General features: G+C 39.6%; 1 protein-coding gene across 2 annotated transcripts in view; it reads right to left on the bottom strand.

Moving 5' to 3' along the window:
- LOC137098385 (SPRY domain-containing SOCS box protein 4-like) overlaps window positions 1-19,647 on the bottom strand; it is a 67,794-nt gene that overhangs the window by 32,486 nt on the left and 15,661 nt on the right. The window contains exon 1 of one of the 2 annotated variants that reach the window (XM_067474593.1): window positions 6,811-7,377. The exons of the other annotated variant lie outside the window; for it this stretch is intronic. The gene's annotated coding sequence lies outside the window, so the exon portion shown is untranslated. Of the gene's footprint in view, window positions 1-6,810; window positions 7,378-19,647 lie in introns of those variants that run through there. 2 annotated transcript variants of the gene reach the window in all.

Here is a 19,647-nt window from a genome sequence, read left to right on the forward strand (position 1 = left end):
TGATTAAACATTTGTAACTAATTCACTACACATTTCCAGAATACTACACCACACTGTGGTATTAACATAGAAATAATTGTGTTTTAGTCCTGACAATGATGATCTTCAAAGATGATCTTGCATATGAACACACAGTTCTGTGTGAAATAACTGACGTAGCGATCTCTTCCAGGAATGGCAGGTGGTGCTTCCTCTTAACAGGAAAAGAGTCAGTCACACCTCAGGCAGACAGGGAAGTGCATGACGAAACCCTCTATCTGCTGCTTGTCTGTATTTCACCAGCCACAAGCCGCAATGTACCCATATATATTCATGCGAAGACTGAATTGTGACTTCTGAGAATGTCTCACACCTCAACATGAGAGATGAGGAGATCATTTATGTATACACGCTGCACTTCATAGAGCTATAGTTAAAAGGTTAAACTGACTCTGTTCAGTTTACGGTCTCAATTTATTCATGGTACAACAAATGTATCATGTGTGAATGCACAATGGCAAATTAGATGGAGACAATTTTCACTCAGTTTCATGGAGCTTTAGTTTCATTTTTGGCTGGAGCAGGCAGCTGTTTCCAGAAAAAGCTCTAAAACCCCCCCTTAACACTCAGCAATAATTTTTTTGGTAAATGCAGAGTAGAATTTAGGAGAAACAGGCTTAAAGACCAAAGACTTATATTTACCAAGTGGCCAAAAACAGTATTGCTTGTTGCTTTATACCTGCTTGCGACAATGTTTGTCAATGTTGTGTTCAGAACAGCCAAGCACTGCTTGTCTCTCTACTGTGAAGACTACCAAATTTATTAAATGAAGTATGTATGCAAGTATTTATATTTTAAAATGACAGATGACACAACCCAAGGTATTTCCACCAGCCAGGCGACTCAGAACCCCCCACCCAAACACACACACACACACACACACACACACACACACACACACACACACACACACACAGAGCTCTGTTTTCTTTTGACAGTTCACATTTCCCATTTTGTCTTTCTTTCTTTTTTCTCTTGAAGTGAATGAGGTCATGGCAGCTGGCAGCCAACCTGCACCACCACTCAATTCACTCCTCAGCATGAGAAGGTTCAGTGCCTGGTCACACACACACACACACACACACGCACACACACACACACACACACGCACACACACACACACACACACACACACACACACACACACAAACACACACACAGCTGCCTCAGTGTGTCATCAGGTGGGTTAAGGGTGGACACTGCACAGGAGATTCCACAGTCATCACTGCCAAACCTCAGCCAGAGAACACTCTTAAACACTGTACAAACTGTACACTCTTTGTGTGTGTGGGGTTTCTCAATCTGGCATAGCATGTGGATTTCAATCTGGCATTATGGACTGCCATTAAGGAGGCACTTGAACTCTGACCCTGTCATCACGGTCATCGTTGCATACTAACCTCTCAAGAGGCTGGCTGTGGGCTGGAGCAGTGTCTGCTACTGTGAAAAGTGGCAACATGTTTATGCCATCTGTTGTTTACTTTGCCTCCACCATTTCATCTCCCTCCATCTCCCTTTTCTTCTATAGCCAATTTGTTTAACAACCACACTCATTCCCCCTCACTACATCTGTACTTTCAGTTGGTTTAGACAGGTATGGAGAGGACAGCAGATCACAGGGCACTACACGTACACACAGACACAGAAAAAGTAAAATGCAGAAGATCCAATTATTTAGGTCTACAACTATTACAGATCTGATCATTACCTTCTAGATTACCTGAATAATCTTACTTATTAATTATATTTATAAAACTAAATCATCTCCCCAGTTTTCCTAAGTTTTTGAAAGCCCAGAGGGAACTCTTTAGATTACTTAACTTGTCCAACCAACCCTCACATAAAAAAAGGAGTATTTTCCAACCAAAGACCCTTGAATATGAGCCAAAATGAAGCTGCCAAGTTTCACTGAAGTAAAATCTAATTTAAAAACCTTGTGAAAAAGTAGTAGCGGGTGAGATAAGAAGACAGAGGCCAGACAGACAGCAGTCTACACCTGGTGTGTGGGCTGGCTTCAAGTGACTTCTGCCTCTCCACTACTAACAAACTCTAGTCGGTAAAAAGCTTGGGAGTATGGTCTGTGTGTCTAAGTGTGTAATGTGTGAGAATAGGACAATATGTGTGTGTGTGAGTGCCTCACACAATTTGTTTCATTTAAAAATTATCCAACAGGCCCCAATTGGCAGACCAGCTTTGAAGTCACATACAAATACTTACACTCATAAAAGAACCCTGCTGAGGAATTACTCACTGACCCCAAACTCCTCAAAAGACTATAAATAAATGTGAATATCCAACAGAAACCGTGTTTACTGCAAAATGTTAAGTACAGTAGAATTTACCAAAAGTGCATGACTTCTTTGTTGTGTGTAAGTGGGTTAATAAAAGATAACAAGTGACTAATGAGACCAAATGCAATCAAGCTACCCAGTCATTCCACCTTCCTGTTACTGTGGCTGTCTGGTCTGTGTGGCAAATGTGCTCTCAGCCACGTGCAGACATGACAGCAGCAGAAACAGCTGTAGATTTGCTCCACTAGTCCTGTACATAAAATTCATGGGCTAGGTCTAATGATAAAAGATATAACAAGATATAACATAGATATAACATATATGGTATCTAGTTTAATAGGTACAAAAAATTGTAGAAAATAACACGAAACCCATTTGCAGCCAAATATTAGATTTGTAACTTTGTATCTTCTATATGTGTATCTCTAAGCCAAAAGTTAATAACTGCATTAAGTGCATTAAGAAGTGTGCAAAATTAACTTCTTAACTCACCCATCAAGAGTCAGTAAACTCAAATTATTCTAGTAATTCTTAATTCCAATTTAAGTAGCACTTTGTGTTCATTTAAAAATCGCTCATTGCCTGATTTGATTTAGGCTTGAAATTCATTGCAGAAAAAGCCACAAAACTCTAATAAAAAGGAAACACTTATGAAGTATGAAAAAAAAACGCAACGTAATGTGGCTTATTAAAACAGATGTACTTCAGATTTGCTCATCATTGCAATCATATTTTGCCTTTTTAAACAAAGGCTTTTACTCATGGGCCTAAACTCAGAAAATATCTCTTCATCCCCACCATTACAGGACTTACTTTAAACCAGTCTGAACTTATTTGAACTATTACTGTTGTGTTACATTACATCAACTTTGCCTGCATCCTATGACTTCTGAAATATGAATCAGAAAGTGGTCACTTCTTCCACTTTCCACTCGGGGGTGGGGGGGGGACATTAGGTCATCACCTTGTATAAGAACTGTGCTTACATTCAACCTCAATAGACACATTTATATTATAGGTGTTCACTGCAACTGCTATACCCACTAAATTAAACAAACTACCATCCTATTTACATTGCTGAAATTCATTCCTACTGAGGGAATCCCTGAGTAGCTGAAGATGCCACAGCTAGACATAAACTGTATCGTCTACCTCTTAACAGGATGTCACTAGAGAGACAGAGACTCCAGACTAGGACTTTAAACTTACCTCGCAGCTGATGGGAAGAAGTGTTGCCCTCAGACACACATCTCTGAACCTACGGCGCAGTTGAAGTAGAGCTGTCACTACTCTTTTATCACAGTGTCTATTTATACTTGTCTTTCACACATCTGTCTCCTCTATTTTTAGTTGCATTTACCATAACCATTTTCTGTATCGCAGTATTTTCTCTCAGTATTTTCTCTCCTGGCCTAGTGTATCAAAAAATCTGTGGAGACTACAGCAGAGTTGACATCCTATCAGTTGGTACAAATTATCTCAGACCTGCCACCAAATACCTCAGCTTCTACCGAGCTGGCAATCAATGTGAGCCCAGCACACAGGAGAAGCATAGTCTGCAAAACACCCAACACAAGCAAATTCACAAGATGCTGCGCGCTAGTACACACACTCACTGACAGACACAAACCAAAGTTGAAATTGACTATGTGTTGTGGACAAAATGAGCTTCACACATAAGTCGATGGTTGCCTTTTGTGCAATTTCCCTGATGCCTCAGTTTTTTGTATTCCTGTTCCAGAGTCTTTCCCTCTTTTTCTTCCACAATAGTCTGAACTCTTCACGAAGTAGCTCCAGTCATCGTCTACCAAATGAATCATGTTCGCATTTATCTACTGTTCCCTTGAAAAAATACCATGATAAACTCCCCGGCTCCTTGTCTTAAATACTGAACACCCATTGTTGGTTATCTAGAAATTGAAACTAAATACTGTAGTTGTTTGAAACATAAACTGAAACACAGAAGATGTATGAACACATACTCATTGTCTGTTCCTAATGTTTTACATTTCTCTCATGCTTGCTGTGACACCTTGAAATCCATGACGCCCTGAGGGCAGACCAGCAGTGCTGCAGTGACTGAGCACCCATTTACGGACAACTACACTAAACTTATTCATTTCTTGCTCACACATACAGTATGAATACTCACATACATATACACAGAAAGCTTTAGCAGTGCCATCCATAAAGCTTAGTGGGATAGTAGGAGATTCAGGTGGCAGACTTACAACCCCAGTAGTAATAACTGAATCAGGATCCACCTGTATGTAGCTTATTTACAGACATGAACTCTATGTCAGGAATGTGTCAGGAGGCATCAGGTCCTGACATTGTCTGGAGTTTCCCTTTTAGACATGTAACCAACATCGGTAGATAGTATGTGCGAAATGCGTTCTCACTTGAAGAAATACTCTGTGTATTTCCAGGCTCGCCCTTACCGACAGAAGTTCACTAATTTCGTTGTCCTTACAATTTGACATTGTTGACTATGGTCAAATGAATGAGTTCTTCACCTTCGGTTGTTTGTATTTGCCCAGTTTGTATTTGCCTGGTGAGGCTGCTGCCTCACTTCATCAACATCCAAAATTTCACAAGAGCATACTCTTGTGAAATTTTGCAAAGATAAATGCAACACCACGCCCAAACGACTCAAACACAACTTGTGATTATTTTTTTTTTACTCATTATTGAATAAAGTCTTCTTTTTTTATTTTGTCACTTTAACTAGATAGTTGATTAGCTGGGGGATCTAAATTGATTGTTTAGTAATGTTATTTATCAAGACACAAACTATGGTCAAATTGGTACAGCAGGTCTTTCTTAGCTAAATGCTAATGGGGCATGCTGTCGTGAATATAGTGACAATGCTAACATGCTTTTGTGTAGGTAGGCAATAAAATTAGGAAATCTCAACCATCTTGTTTTAGTCTGGTGGCATGCTTAGGCATAATTAGGTAATTAGCACTAAACACAAAGTACATTCAGGACTAATGAAAATGCTATTCGTTTTATAGATATTTAGTTACAAACCCAAAAGTTCTTCTGAAAATTCTGACCTGCACTTGAACAGTCAGGACATTAAAAAAATTATTAGGCATACAAGCAATGACACTTATTCAACAGTCAATGAACTTTGCTCCTGGATCAAAATGGACTGACTGACAGACAAACACAGCTGTTTGAATGGCAAAGAATACCAACGCTTTTCTGTTTTTCTTTATCATTGTAAATATATTTGGTTTGTGCTTGAAAAAGATAAATAATAAATAAAAATCCCAACATCTGAAGATGCCCCTTTGTCTTTTGCATTTAGACTAAGCAGTTCAAATGATTATTGGAAGTAAATGCAGCTTTAGTTCTATGACACACACACACACACACACACACACACACACACACACACACACACACACACACACACTTTATGATTGGGGCACTTGTCTTTTTCCCTACAGTGTTCTCTGAAATTGCTCTGTGCAAACTGAAACATAGGGTGCTATGCCAGAACATCTTACGGGGAAAATACATCCACACAAGGATGCGCACAAGCACACACAGAGGCTGTGTGACATTGAGAAAACTCCCCACTGTTTTTAAATTGCAACCAGAGAAAGGCAGACAAAGAAGAGAAAGAAAGTAAGGAAATTAAAAGCAGTGCCTAAAAAGAGCAATGGTTTAAACAAAGAGGTTAACTATAAAAAGCTTTAAGGGAAGGTTGCTGAGATATGAGTGAAATAAATGGAGTAGGAGAGAGCACAAACAATGGGTGAGAAACAGAGGTCAGCAGCTGACAAAACAAAAGGATAAAGTCAGAAGGGAGAGCTGCTATTTCTCTATCCCAGGATGGACCATCCAACTACACCCCCAACCAAATCCATAGACTAAACACAACACTGAGAGAAAAGCTACTGCAGGCAGCGCGGAGCGAGCAGTCAGATTAGGGGTGTTTGTAACGTACAGACGGTGTGTTTAAAAATAGAAATCAGTATCTATCCTATTATTGTATGTGACTGTGTGGGGAAATCCTAGGGTGGCTTATCCCACAACTCTCAATTCTCTATCTCAACCCAACAAAAGCAGGCACACACAGGCACATGGGGGTATCCCAGCTTGCCAGCTAGGGCCTCAAGACCATTAAGAAAATTAAAGGAAACAGCCGATGAGCAAGATGAGGAAGAGATGAAGGGAGGAGGAGCTGAGTGCTCGGCAGCATCCACCGGAGAAGAAAATATTGAGTACATGAGTAAAAAGCAGGAGAAGCATGAGGGAGGGTATTGTCTAATGTAAACAGAATGATAAACTAATCATACTACTTTTAACTCTTTGGGATGTATTGTATATCACTGTGTAAAAACACTTTGCATCATATACTGTAAAGCTGTACAGTAACTCTTTTTCTTCCCGGTACACACACAGTTACTGAAATAGCAATGATACACTACACCTTGCAGACAACAGAACAGATCAAACCGCTTACAGTGAATCTCCAGTGACCCTTGTCATGCCTCGCTGCGTGTAGCTGTTCAGTCTGAGTCCATGTTCACATCCAGATGGCAGACACATAAACTCCTTCAGCCGGCGGCAGCCAGAGAGCCCGAGCAGACAGGAGGAAGAGAAGACTGAGAAAGAGAGTCTCCTTCTTTCCTCAGAGAGCTGCCCACCACTGCCTCCTCCCTTGTTACCTCCCTCTTTCCCCTCCCTGGAGTTTATATGTCCCGAGGCAATCACTTCTCTTTCACCACCCCACACTACCTTACTCCAACACACTCCAACTCTACAAAGTGTATTTCCAAGGCAGCGTCATCACAGCCGCTGTCAACTACAGCTCTGAACAGCAGCCCCACTCCAGTTTCAGTTCCACTTCAGTGTTTCTGACACACAGAGAAAGAGAGAAAGAGAGAGAGATAGAGAGACAGAGAGGGGGGGAAGGGGGGGAGCGAGCGAGAGAAGGAGAGAGAGAGGGAGAGAGGGGGAGAGAGCGAGAAAGACGCATGAAGAGCTGAAAGACGATCCCCTTCTGATCTCACTAAGCAAAGTTACCAACAGCAACCAGACTGGCAGGCAGCAGAGAGAAACACCCGGCTCACCTCTCCCCCTTCCCTTCACAACTCCTCCTTCTTACAAAGAGCTCAGTTGAGCCAGCCAACCATGCCAATGTTCCCATGTACAATGCATACACACTTGCACACACCGTATACACAGCATGACCAAAGCGTGTGCACATTTTAGGCATGGAGGTGAAAAATGCCAGCCGTGTCCTATATGTAAAAGTAAATATACAAATACCACCCAGGAATAACATTCGATCTAAACCCTAGTATTATAAATGGAAACTTCTGAAAGAAAGAGCTCAATGAAAGGATTAGGTAAGATTATTGTTGCAGAGAACAAAGTGTTCTGTTTACCTACTTTACTTTTTTGCTATTAACACAACACATCCAGCACTATACTTTTGTTCTGCTCTGTTGCACTCTATTCTTTCCAGTCATCACTTGTATATCTGCTCACATCTGCACATTACTGCATAACTTGGCTCTGAGCTGATGTGATGACTAACTTAATTTATCAGCCCTTCCCGAAGCTACATCAGTCATTCAAGAAGTCAGGGAAGGGAAGGAAGCATATGGGAAGTAAAAAAAGAAAAAAAAACTACTAGATTTTTTTTACCTTTATGTGTGAATCAAAACAAAGTCAGTCACCCAGTCAAAAATACAAATTGACACTCTTATGTGTGTACAAGCTCATACACATTTTAATTTCCCATTTGTACAAAAGTTAGGAGACAGATGAAACTGTTTGCAGTAATGTACAGTAGAACTGAAGCTCAGCTAGCTTACTTCTTGTACAGACTTCCTTTTCCCACGACTGCTACAACCACCAGGGAACAAGTCTCTCCACAGCACCACCTCTCCCACTACATAATTACCATATCATTACATCAAGTCTGCAGAGGCATTCAGATGTAACATGCAGGGAGAAAGTAAACTCATGGTTTTGTCTGACTTTTGTTCTCAGACGCCTACAACTGAGAGGGTGCTTTTCATTTGGAACTGATGCAGTCAAAAGGACACAGTCGATTTATCATTAAATATTGAAGAACAAATCCACAGTTTTGTCTATTAAATATGAACCTAGAGTCTAGATCTGGTTAGCGTAGCTTAACAGCATCCAACTCACTGGTTAACTGCTAATGGAGTTTACTTCATATAAAATTAAAGTGAAAAAAAACAAATCACTACTGTATGGGGGGTCTTATTATAAGCATCACAAGGCTCACAAGCACACTTCCCTTGTTAAAAAAAATTAAATTTGACATATTGGACAAACAATTCAGTACAGAACTCTGCAAGAATTAACTCAACCAAACACTAGTGAATTTGATGCCACCTAACAATTGGCAGGTAACAGGTAACAATTACAAAACTATCTACAAAGTCCTGGAGGGACTGATTAATGTTAACATACTCACACAGACACATACCCACAATGTCTGTACGCATCAAAGTATACAGTACAGCCAGTCTGTTACCTTTATTCAGACTGAAAGCTGGAGCAGAGGAAATGTGCAAAACCGTTCACCACACACTGTGGCTATGGACCCCCTGAAGCAGACATATCGGTCACACACACATTACCTTTGCCCCCTCACCCCACCCACACAGAGTTCATGCACACAAACCACAACCTTGTAACTGACTTGTGATTTTAGAAAGCAACAATGTAGATCGATGGTTTTGTAAGTAAGCAGTCAATGAACCTTAACATAATACACAAAGGTACAAAGGAAAAAGGCGCTTAAGTGAAATTAGAAATCTGGCAAAGAATCAGATTGTCGCTTTCCAGGTAACATTTGCTGATGTGAGGCCAAGTTCATGTTTTATAGTTTGGGGAAGCATTTCTTTAAAATTCTCTATAAAAGGTTATTTTGTTTGGACACAAAGTTTAAATTCTTGGTTGTTTACAAAAACTTTAATTCCTGTAATCTTATAACTTCCGTATTGTAATCCTTCTTGTCAGAGAAATTCATTAATTCCTCAGGAAAGTTGAATTAAACACTCCAAGTCCACTTGAAGATGACAGTGAATTCTCTAATTGTAATATAACCAGGAGACAACCTGGTAAGGCTGCAATTTCCAAGTAAATAGCTACATCTTCTGGTTAATTTCATTATTTTACTCATACTAAAACTCTGGTGTTCAAGTCAAGAATGACCAACATAAGTTTAAAACGATTCTTCATCTGACGCTCGATGAGATCTTTAACACAGGTTTTACAAAGAAATAAAAGTGCCTAAACAGTGCCTAACAAAGACAATCAAAATCACAGTCCATAGTAAAAACTTGGAGGCGTTCCCAAAGATGACTGGCAGGACAAAGACCAGACAGATGTCTTAGGCTACATGGGTCTTTGGTTGGTCTGGTGCATACAGATCTAAAAATGAATCTACATGTAGGCTTTGGTGTGCTAGACATGAGGCTGTTATGCAAAAAAAAAAAAAAAATACATCAAAATTATAGGAAGGGACACTGAAGAAGAGGCTTTTCCTGAAGGATCACGGGAAATCCAGGGTGATGCCACTTAGTTAAAGGTGCCAACACTGTTGTTGGAAGAGATGCAAGGGAAATGATGAAGCTCTACAACTCACAGACAGAAGATACAGAATAAAGAGGTGCACAGCCTCTGCACCCGAGATGTAAAAATAGGTACATAACCCTAAAATGAAACACAACTATTTGCACATGGAAGAACATATTGTCATTTCACATATTGTCAATCAAGTGCTTCATTACATACATTAATTAATTAAGAACTACTGGCGATGAAAACAAACTGCGACTGAATGAAACTGCTGAGAAGACCGCCGACGAGCATGAAGCACTGTAGCTTCGGTACAAGAAAGGTAGAGAAAGCAGAAGACCTGGGACATTGTGTATGTAAAAACTGTAAATAAAGCAGCATTTTTTTAATCATTTTTACACTGCTCTCACTCACCATAGTTTATAGCTACTTGTAAATCAAGGATATTTTTAAAATGAAGCTACAAATTGTACAGACTTTGTTAATACTGAGGTCTTTTCTCATGCACTGATTCTCTAAGGTGATCAGCCAATGAGAGGGATCTCTCTTACCCACGGGACCAACGTCGATGCAATATGCTGATATCACAGGGGTCCAACGGTCTGGGACACTCCCAATAGCTCCCCTAATATCCTGGATCAGAGGCTTTAACCCAATATTTTTATAACACTAACCCAACCAAAATTAGATGCAGTGTCCAGCATCACAGCAATCACATTTTCAATGTAAATATCTATTTTGCAACAACTAATTGCGTTTTCTGCACCATGTTATGCTTCTGTGTCAGTGTCCATATATTGTAGAAGTCAATTTAAAATGTCAATATGGTGCTCCACAAATTCACAAAAAACTGCCTTTATTGCTTTAGTGCATAATACAGGCTTTTATACTCACTTGTATCATCATGAAAAGGAGAATAAAGATATGGGTTGACATAAAGCTTTAAACAGAGGGTTGAATCTGTGCTACATCCCCCATCTTCTCAGCTGGACCCAGCCGTAAATTGCCCCCTGATTTTCTGCCTCAGGGCACATTCACACTTAAAGGACCCCAAGGGGTCTGGGCACATGTATGTGTATGTGAGAGTGTCTGAGTGTGAGAGAGAGTTAATATGCAAGACAATAGGGGCCCTGTCATTACCCCACATACACAGAATTAAGGCTAAAGGCCTCACAGCTGAGCAGCTTACTGACAATTGAAACTGGAGGTTTGTGTGTGTGTGTGTGTGTGTGTGTGTGTGTGTGTGTGTGTGTGTGTGTGTGTGTGTGTGTGTGTGTGTGTGTGTGTCTCCTGCCAACACACGTGTCAAACACAAAGCCATCCAACTGTCCACATGGCCCAAGGGATGAGGATTGACTGAGAGGTGGGGGTAGGGTGGGGGTTGATAGATGGGCAGAGGAAGAGAAATGGGAGGGACAGAGGTCTAAAAATGAGCAACCTCTTCACATTAATTGTAGACGATGGGGTTAATGTGTGTACAGATGGCATAGAGTAAAAAAAAAAAACTGTCTACAGGATGAGGCAAAAGTGAAAGAGGGATGATGGACAAACGGAGTATCTTCTTTTCAAGTATATCAAAATACATACATTGTTGTACTTTTTGGGAACCCTAATTATCCACCCTGAACTTAAACTCCTTTGACTTCTAATTTTAAAGGAATAGTTTGATATTTTGGGAAATGTGCCCATTATCTTTACTGCCAGTTAGGATTTTTGGTTTCACAGAAGGTCATATGTCACTGAATGCTTTAGCTGGGTACAAACCACAGCTTGTTACATTCATAAAAGAAAACAGATAAACTATGATAAATGGTGACCTTTGGAGTTGCTGACAGATGTATTTTTTCATTCTTTGGACATAGCCAGGCTAGCTCTTTGTTTCCAATCTTTATGCTAAGCTATGCTAACCGCTGGTTATAGCTTTATATTCAACATACAGACGAACTCTAAACCCACCTTAACCTTCATCTAAACTTCAAAATCCAAATCTTAGTCTAATCTTTACACTATTCCCCACTTTTCAGACTGCAGTCTGTTACAGACCAATGAGGGGAACAATGTCCTGATGTCGTAGGGTTGTCTGTAAGGACATTCATAGGAAGACAAGAACACCAATATTTCGGTGTCATACTCACTGAAACACACAGGTACTCCATCCGTTTCCCTTCTCGTACACATACAGACACACACACACACACACTCATCGATACAGATGCTGGCCATCTGAGTACAGCAGGTAGGCTTTAATTCAGCTTCACTGCACAATCAATGATGGTAAATGGAGGCAGCAGGAGGGACAGACACCGGCCTGCAGCTTTTGTTTCCCTCTCTCCCAATAAAACACAAATGTACCATGTCTTGTTTTATTACAGGAAAGCTCTCTTAGCGAGCTTTACTTTGTACAGCATGCATGCAGCTTTCTCTCTTTCTCTGTGGCTCTTCAATTACACTGTAACTAAGAACCAAGTCGGTCCTTTCTCTACTTTATACACCATCTTTTTTGAAGTCATATGTGTACTAATGACGACTGAAAACCTTGTTTAAAATCAAAGTTTGCACCAGCACTGTCAGACTGTTGTATTGAAAATGGCACTTCCACAGTCACAGTTCTTACTCACCTTTTGTCACCCACTTAAATCAGCGGTTTTCTCAAAGTTTAAACTTGTAGGACTGCCTGTTTCAAATACTGAAGAATGAATCATGTCAGAATGTGAGATCACATGACACACAACAGTGTTTCCTGTTTACGCTAGTTTAGCTTGTTTTTATTACCCTTCTACTTTATTTTAAGAATATCTCTCATCTGTAGTGTAACACTAACTCAGTATTTCACATTAATTTATCTGAAATACTCTCACCCTTTTATCGCTGCCTAGTGGCCTCTTTCTCACCTTCCTCCCCCTCTGCCCTCCTCTCCCTACCTCCAGTGCTCAACTCTACCCTCTGCTCCCACTGTTCTCCTCTACATCCCCTCTATCTTTGCTCATTCATCTGCCAATGCAGCACCTCCCCTTGCCACTCATCTCCTCCCACCATTTGTCTTTCTACAGCCAGTCCTCCTATTTTTATACTTTCCTTAATTTTTTGCCTTCGTGTCCTCCCACTACCCTTTCCTACAACACCTGCTCATCTGCATCTGTGATTGCTGACCCCTCTTTGACACGTTCCAAGTCTTCCTCTTGGTTTCCCCCCCAGAGACTCCAAATCATTAACACAAAAACACACACACACAGCCACCTATCACAGGCTGGTGTGTGTATGTTTCACCCACAGAGAGCAAGATAAGGACACAAATTCAACCTCTGATTGCAGACTTACTTGCATCGCTGTATCATTCGTCAATTAAATGTCTTATTATGGTCAAATCCCTCAGTACAATGAGATTAGACAATCTGTGCAGAGAATCTCAACTGATTTAAGATCATCATTCAAAAACATTATTAACACCAGCACTGACACCAATATCCGAGTTTGGGGTTATTATTCATTAACAAAACAGTAGCTTAATCCGGAAAATGTTACATGATTAAATGAGAAAAAAACAAATAAGTATAAAGAAATATGAAGTTCACTGGTGGTGACACAAGCTGATGCTCCTTCACATTAAGGATGTGTTCAGGCCATGGATGTATTATGAGAGCTGGACATAAAATAAAATATCCTGTGGCTCAAAACCTGTGCACAAAGATTATAAAAAAAAAAAAAGAACATGGTGGCACTCCCTGAGGTGTGGGTGAATAGAATAATTAGATTTCTAACCAATGAGTTGGACGTAAAGATGTGAATAAAAGGGTTTGTGGGTATTTTGTAGCATTATAGTGTATCTGGTATAACAGATTATTTGCCACTGTGCCTGCTGCGGAGCAAGCAGCTGTGGCCAATAAATCATATCAATCAATCAATCATATTAATTTATAAATCAACATATCCAGTTCTGCTGGAGTTCTTGCATTTATCACATCAACTATTTAAAGTTCATAAATTAAACATAAGATACTTTATCTCACCAGAGATAAACCCAACAAACCTAATACTGATTTTATAGAGTTGTTTGTCTTATAAATTATTATTCGTAGGATTTTTGATAGAGAATCTTTGACCCAAGTAGGAGCCCAAGGACAGGGCCAGGGGGAAAACACTAATGCTCATTTGCTGCATACTCATGAACCTGGCAACTTTCATTTAAGATACTGGATGCTATCTTGAGTCCAGGATCAAGTCCTACATACTACAGACAGACTTTCACTCTGTGTGAAAAACAAAACACGCTTTTTTGTTCATTTGAATGAGGGAAGTGTGTTGTACAGTGCAGTGAGGACTTGCACTGGACCTGCAAGGCCAAAAGTCATTTTAAAGGTCAACCCAGGCAACAAAAATATGCTGTTGTGTACTCTTTGCTTAATTTTATGGCTCATTCCTAACTAGATCATTTTTACTGTCAACAAATATGAAAGTAGTGTGTGTCATACTGTGTGAATTTATCTCATTGTTCACATCAACGTGCAACTGCTACAAAGATGCTACAGGAAATGGGAGCTTACAAAGCACCCAACCCTATACACACTGGTCGAGTGCTGACACAACTGGTAGTCTTTGTATCTGCACCTCACATAGTTAGCCTGTGTTAGCAATAACAATAAAAAGGCTATTGTGGAATGTAAAAGTATTTGCACTAGTGATTTTCTGCTGAAACCATTGTCTCATAATCGTAAGTCATGACTCCCAAAAAAAAAAAAACAAGTTAAGAGTCACACAAGTGATCAGATAGATAAATAAAAGTTGAAGTAATCATTGGAGTCACAGATCAATTACGTCCCTTTGCACACACACACACACACACACACACACAAACATACAGAATAATGCTGCTTGGGAGAAAAGCAAACTAGCACAGACATAGATGAGGGTACCGCATATCCTTCACTATCACACTGAAATTACAGAGTAGATTTACTTTTATCTGGTGTCATGTAAATACTCCCCATAATTAAAACCTGAGCTAATGTGTGTGAGACTACAAATCAATACTAGACTACTAGGATCATAATTCATTCATTTGTTCATTCATTAATTCCAGAACTACTGTCACAATGCCTGCTAGATTGCAGAGACCTGGGTCACAGTGTCCATTATGTATTATTCATGGATATGTCTTTACCCAGTATGTGTCTGGGCCTGGGCAAAGGTGAAATGTTAAATATGTAGACGACAGGGTTTTCAAGCATCAATAAACCCGACCAGATACTGCATTATCAGGACTGCACTCAGCAAATGTACACTTATTTGTACACAAAGAGTATTGACTACAGCATGTTTATTTTTCTAACTGCCTCTTTCTATATCTTCATGGTGAGAGTTCAGACATTGTGCAGCAGCGCGCCTTGAAATCTTTCTTTTAGAGCATCATTACATTTGCCATTAACTCCCAACATTTATATTTTCCATTTACTGCATGTCACACTGCACAAAAACAACCACTTACAAAAGGAGTTCTTTGCCTTGTCACACAGGGTGACGCACAGTCCATTTTGCTGTCTTACTGTGTAACAACGCTGCTGCCAACATCCACAGAGTGGTGTTTCATTCTTTCTAAGTTTGAGGTGTGTTGTTTTCATCTGTGTCATCAAAACAGGGGTGTAGCCATGACATAACAAAACGTCCTCTGTGTCTGGAAGTCAAACCCAGAATTTAACAGCTGAAGACTACTAACTATTGTATTTGGATATGCAATCCTGTCAGATGATGGTCAACTAGAATACAAATTTGGATAGCTGGCAGACGAAGTTGTTTAAGGTTTGCAATATTAAATATTTCTCATTTAAAAAAGGTACAACATCGTAAACCTAAATTTAGAATGACTTATTACTAAAGAAATAATTAAAGGTGACCTGGGCGGTTGTCCTGTAAACAACATTTCTATTTACAATCCTTGTGTCTCACTGGTACACACTGTTGGATGGCCTAACAAACCTTTTAAATGTGCTTCCCCCCTTACAAGATGTGTGTATATTATAAGCATGATTTTGTACATATTTTGATGTCTGTCTTGTCAGTCTTCTTCTCTGCCTTTCCTGGTGAATTTCGGCCTGTCTTGATGTATAACCCCATACCTGTCTGTCAGTGGAACAGCATAGGTAGATGTGTTGTACTGCCCAAATGCAGGGGTGATAGAAGTACCCAAACACAATACTCAGTTAAAGTGCATATGTATATAGTATAAGTATATATGCCTAAAAACATACTCATACAAGTAGAAGTACCATTACAAAAGTACATTCTCTTAAATTCTACTAAATCAGATTTTTGTTGGTTTTGCTACTTCTGATAACAGGAACATAGAAATCTATTCTAGATTATTAAATTAAGGTAATTCCATAAAAATAGGTTCAAAGTTTCTTGGAGCCTTGGTGACAACAGTGTGGAACAAAAACAGCACAGCTGGTAAAGTCTGAACAATTTTTAAATCAATTTAAGTATTGACAGGTGGATAATCCGTAATCCATAATTTTGTAGTAATCTGGATTTTGTGTTAAGAATCATCATCTCCAACAGTAACTATCAACTAAGGCTGTAAAATAGATGTAGTGGAGTAAAAGTAAAATTACTTTATGGTAAAATTAGCCTAAAATTAAAAATACTCCAGTAAAGTACAAGTACTGCAAACCTTTATTTAAGTTCAGTACTTAGATAAATGCACTTAGTTACTTACCACTTCTGCTCAAATGCACCTATGTGCACGTGCAAACTACTACGACTAAGTCAAAATTTCCACAGGGTTCAGTACCGGGGTTAGGATTCTGAAACTACCTGCTGTTATTTTCTAAATACTGTTTGAGCGTCACTAACTTCCATCAACAGGTTGTTCAGAAACACAAAGGTTCTTTGCTGAACCCTTTGTTATGTGGATGTTTGCATGTATGTACACACACATGCTCAGTCCAGACCAGTGAAAGCAGCCACACAAACAGACCTTGCAAAACAGCAGGATGCAGCAGCAGCTGGAGTTACATGCAGGAGATGACAGATTCAAAAAGAGTCGAGGAGTTAGGGCCAAGTGGTATTGAGCAGCAGTCTGATCACCACGGCAGCACAGCCAGGAACTTATGGCAGCTCCATTTCCTTCAGACAGACTGGTAGGAAGCACCAGACTGCCACAGTAATCTGCTTTACTTTGGGATTAGCAGCTCTCTGCAGGTGTCACCCTGTCTATTCATCTCTGTACAACACTCTCTCCAATGTAAGATGAATTGACAGAGTCCCACCGTAATTTGTATTTTACATTCAAACCAGTTGTTTGTTACTACAACAAAACAGCAAAAATTTGGAGGCCTTGTATACGATAAAAAAAATATATAATTTTTTTCTACAGACACGTATGATAAATAAATAACATTGTCTGTATCTAGATAGTCAACATCACGCTAATCATTTCCTCATAATCCTAATCAATCATCAGTTATTCAAGTCATCTGGTTTTTTTATTTCAACATATATCACAGAAAGACAAATATATTGCAATGGGATTTTTTTTTCCAATATCGTGAAGCCCTAATATAAAATATCTTTTGGTGCAACTTTGGAGGAGCTTGTTTATAAAAAAGAAGGAACTAGAAGGAACTAGAAGGAACAAGTGGAGTGTTTGACAGCCTTGGAGAAAAGTGTGGGTTAAATGTGGTCATTATTATTCAGTCAGTGATATGTGCATGGGAAATGTAAATCTACAATGAATTGCACTGGCAAGTCAAATGAAACCAGACCTTGGTGTTATGAGATGAGAGTTGTTACAAACAAGAAAACTGAGTAAGACTAGATGCAGCTCATTCATTTTAACTGCTTCTCTGGCCCTTTTAAGGGGAAAGGTCAAACTGATGAATATCTCCTCCTGAAAAACAAAAGACCTCAGCTCATTATACATCAACCCCACTGAAAACACCTTCATAAGCCAGATGATCTAATGTTGCCATGGCGACAACAAAAGTACAGAAAAGACAAAATACACAACAGAGACCGATGGGGATGCAGGTAACAGATTTTGAGAGGATGTGGGCCTACACAGAGGACTTCTTTATTGCAAAAGTGATAATAAGTGGAGGATATATTGAGCCAAATATAGAAACAGAATAATGAGCTCCTTATCATTTGCGTCCATCGTTTCCACATATCCTTTGCTTTCCTCATCGCACCATTTCCCTTCTCTTTTGACGGGACCAAATATTTCCCTAAGGCCAGTCCTCTATAAAATAGCTATATTACACTTGGAATTTTATGTGGCAGCAGTAAGCAAAGAGAATCTCTTTATGGGTACAGAAAAAATACTGGGCAATTCCCTCAACTCACGCAAAAAACAGTCCAGTAAATCAAATCATAGCGATTTGTGGGTCCAGGTATCATTTAAATTTTCGTAGATGTCAAAAAAGGAAGTTTACCGTACACATCCTCAACCACAGTCAAAACCTGTTTTCAGACAGGCACTGAAACCATGGCCTTATCTAGACCTCACGCAGAGGAGCTAAGAGTGAGAATACAGATGTCCAAGGCAGTTGGTCTGGACATTAAACATACATTTTAATATCAACTCTCTCGTACAAAGTCTATGTAATGTCAACTGAGCCCATGTGTGAATAGAGCAGGTGACTGTCCTGAGAATTCACAGCGAGCGAGAGGGGGTGTTGATGATGTTCCCTCACAGCCTTTCTGCTCAGTACAGACACCAGTGAGTAAGGGAAACATTTTCTTTTTCATACACATGGCACATTTTTCATACTTTTTGGTGTTGTACTTTGCTTCTCCCCTTCACTAAACCAGGAGTTTATAAAGTTTCTTATGACACTACCACCACTATTGTGTTATAAACAAAAAAACACTGTTTTCCACAGCATAGTTTTTGTGTCATTTCGTGCTTCCTGTATGCTCCACCCAGATGCCATTTCTTGCCTAATACAAGCAGAGTACGTTCAGTAAATGAAAATGCATCTTCCACAGACACTATTCGGCAGTGATTTCAGCACATTCACGTGCACTTGTGTAACCAACTAACATTTGGTTGTAAATCGGAAATCTGGCTTCCCTAATCAAGGCAGGGGATTAGAGAAAGCTGATTTCCCACAGGTAGATTTCTTCCAGAGAACATCGGTTTCTCTGCCACGTATACACATAATGAGGTTTTTAAATTGACTTTCTACAACAGAGCATATGCATGACCAAGGCCACATACAGTGCAAGCTGCAGAGTGAAAGGCTGAACAAAAGCAAAAATCAATGGATGGAGTGATGCTCCCTCATTTTTAAGCCCAAGTTGGCCCAAATTGTCTACTAAAACAGAAACAAGCACAAAGTGCCTATAGAAGTAAAAAAAAAAATGTCTACAGCAAACTTTAAGTAGTTATTGTAATCTCAAAAGTTGTAAAAGAAAATGTCACCAGCCACAATGTGGGAGAACAAAAAATTAATATACTAATAACACGTGTATTGCTGTGTCTCTCTCCCCATGATATACCACTGAAACACACACACACTCACAAACACCCACCTGATTCTCCAGAAACTTTCCATAGTTTGTGATAAAATGGGTACATACACAAATCTGATTATTTGATTGTTCTGTTAATAAAACATCAGAAATATTTCATTACATTTTCCAAAACTCCAAAAACAAAGAGCACACACACACACACACGGTTATTCAGCAATACAGACTCTTTAGTTTCACAGCCACCTCCTGTTTCTTTGACTAATTC

This window comes from Channa argus, chromosome 14 (genome assembly GCF_033026475.1).
Source record: "Channa argus isolate prfri chromosome 14, Channa argus male v1.0, whole genome shotgun sequence".
Lineage (NCBI taxonomy): Eukaryota > Metazoa > Chordata > Actinopteri > Anabantiformes > Channidae > Channa > Channa argus.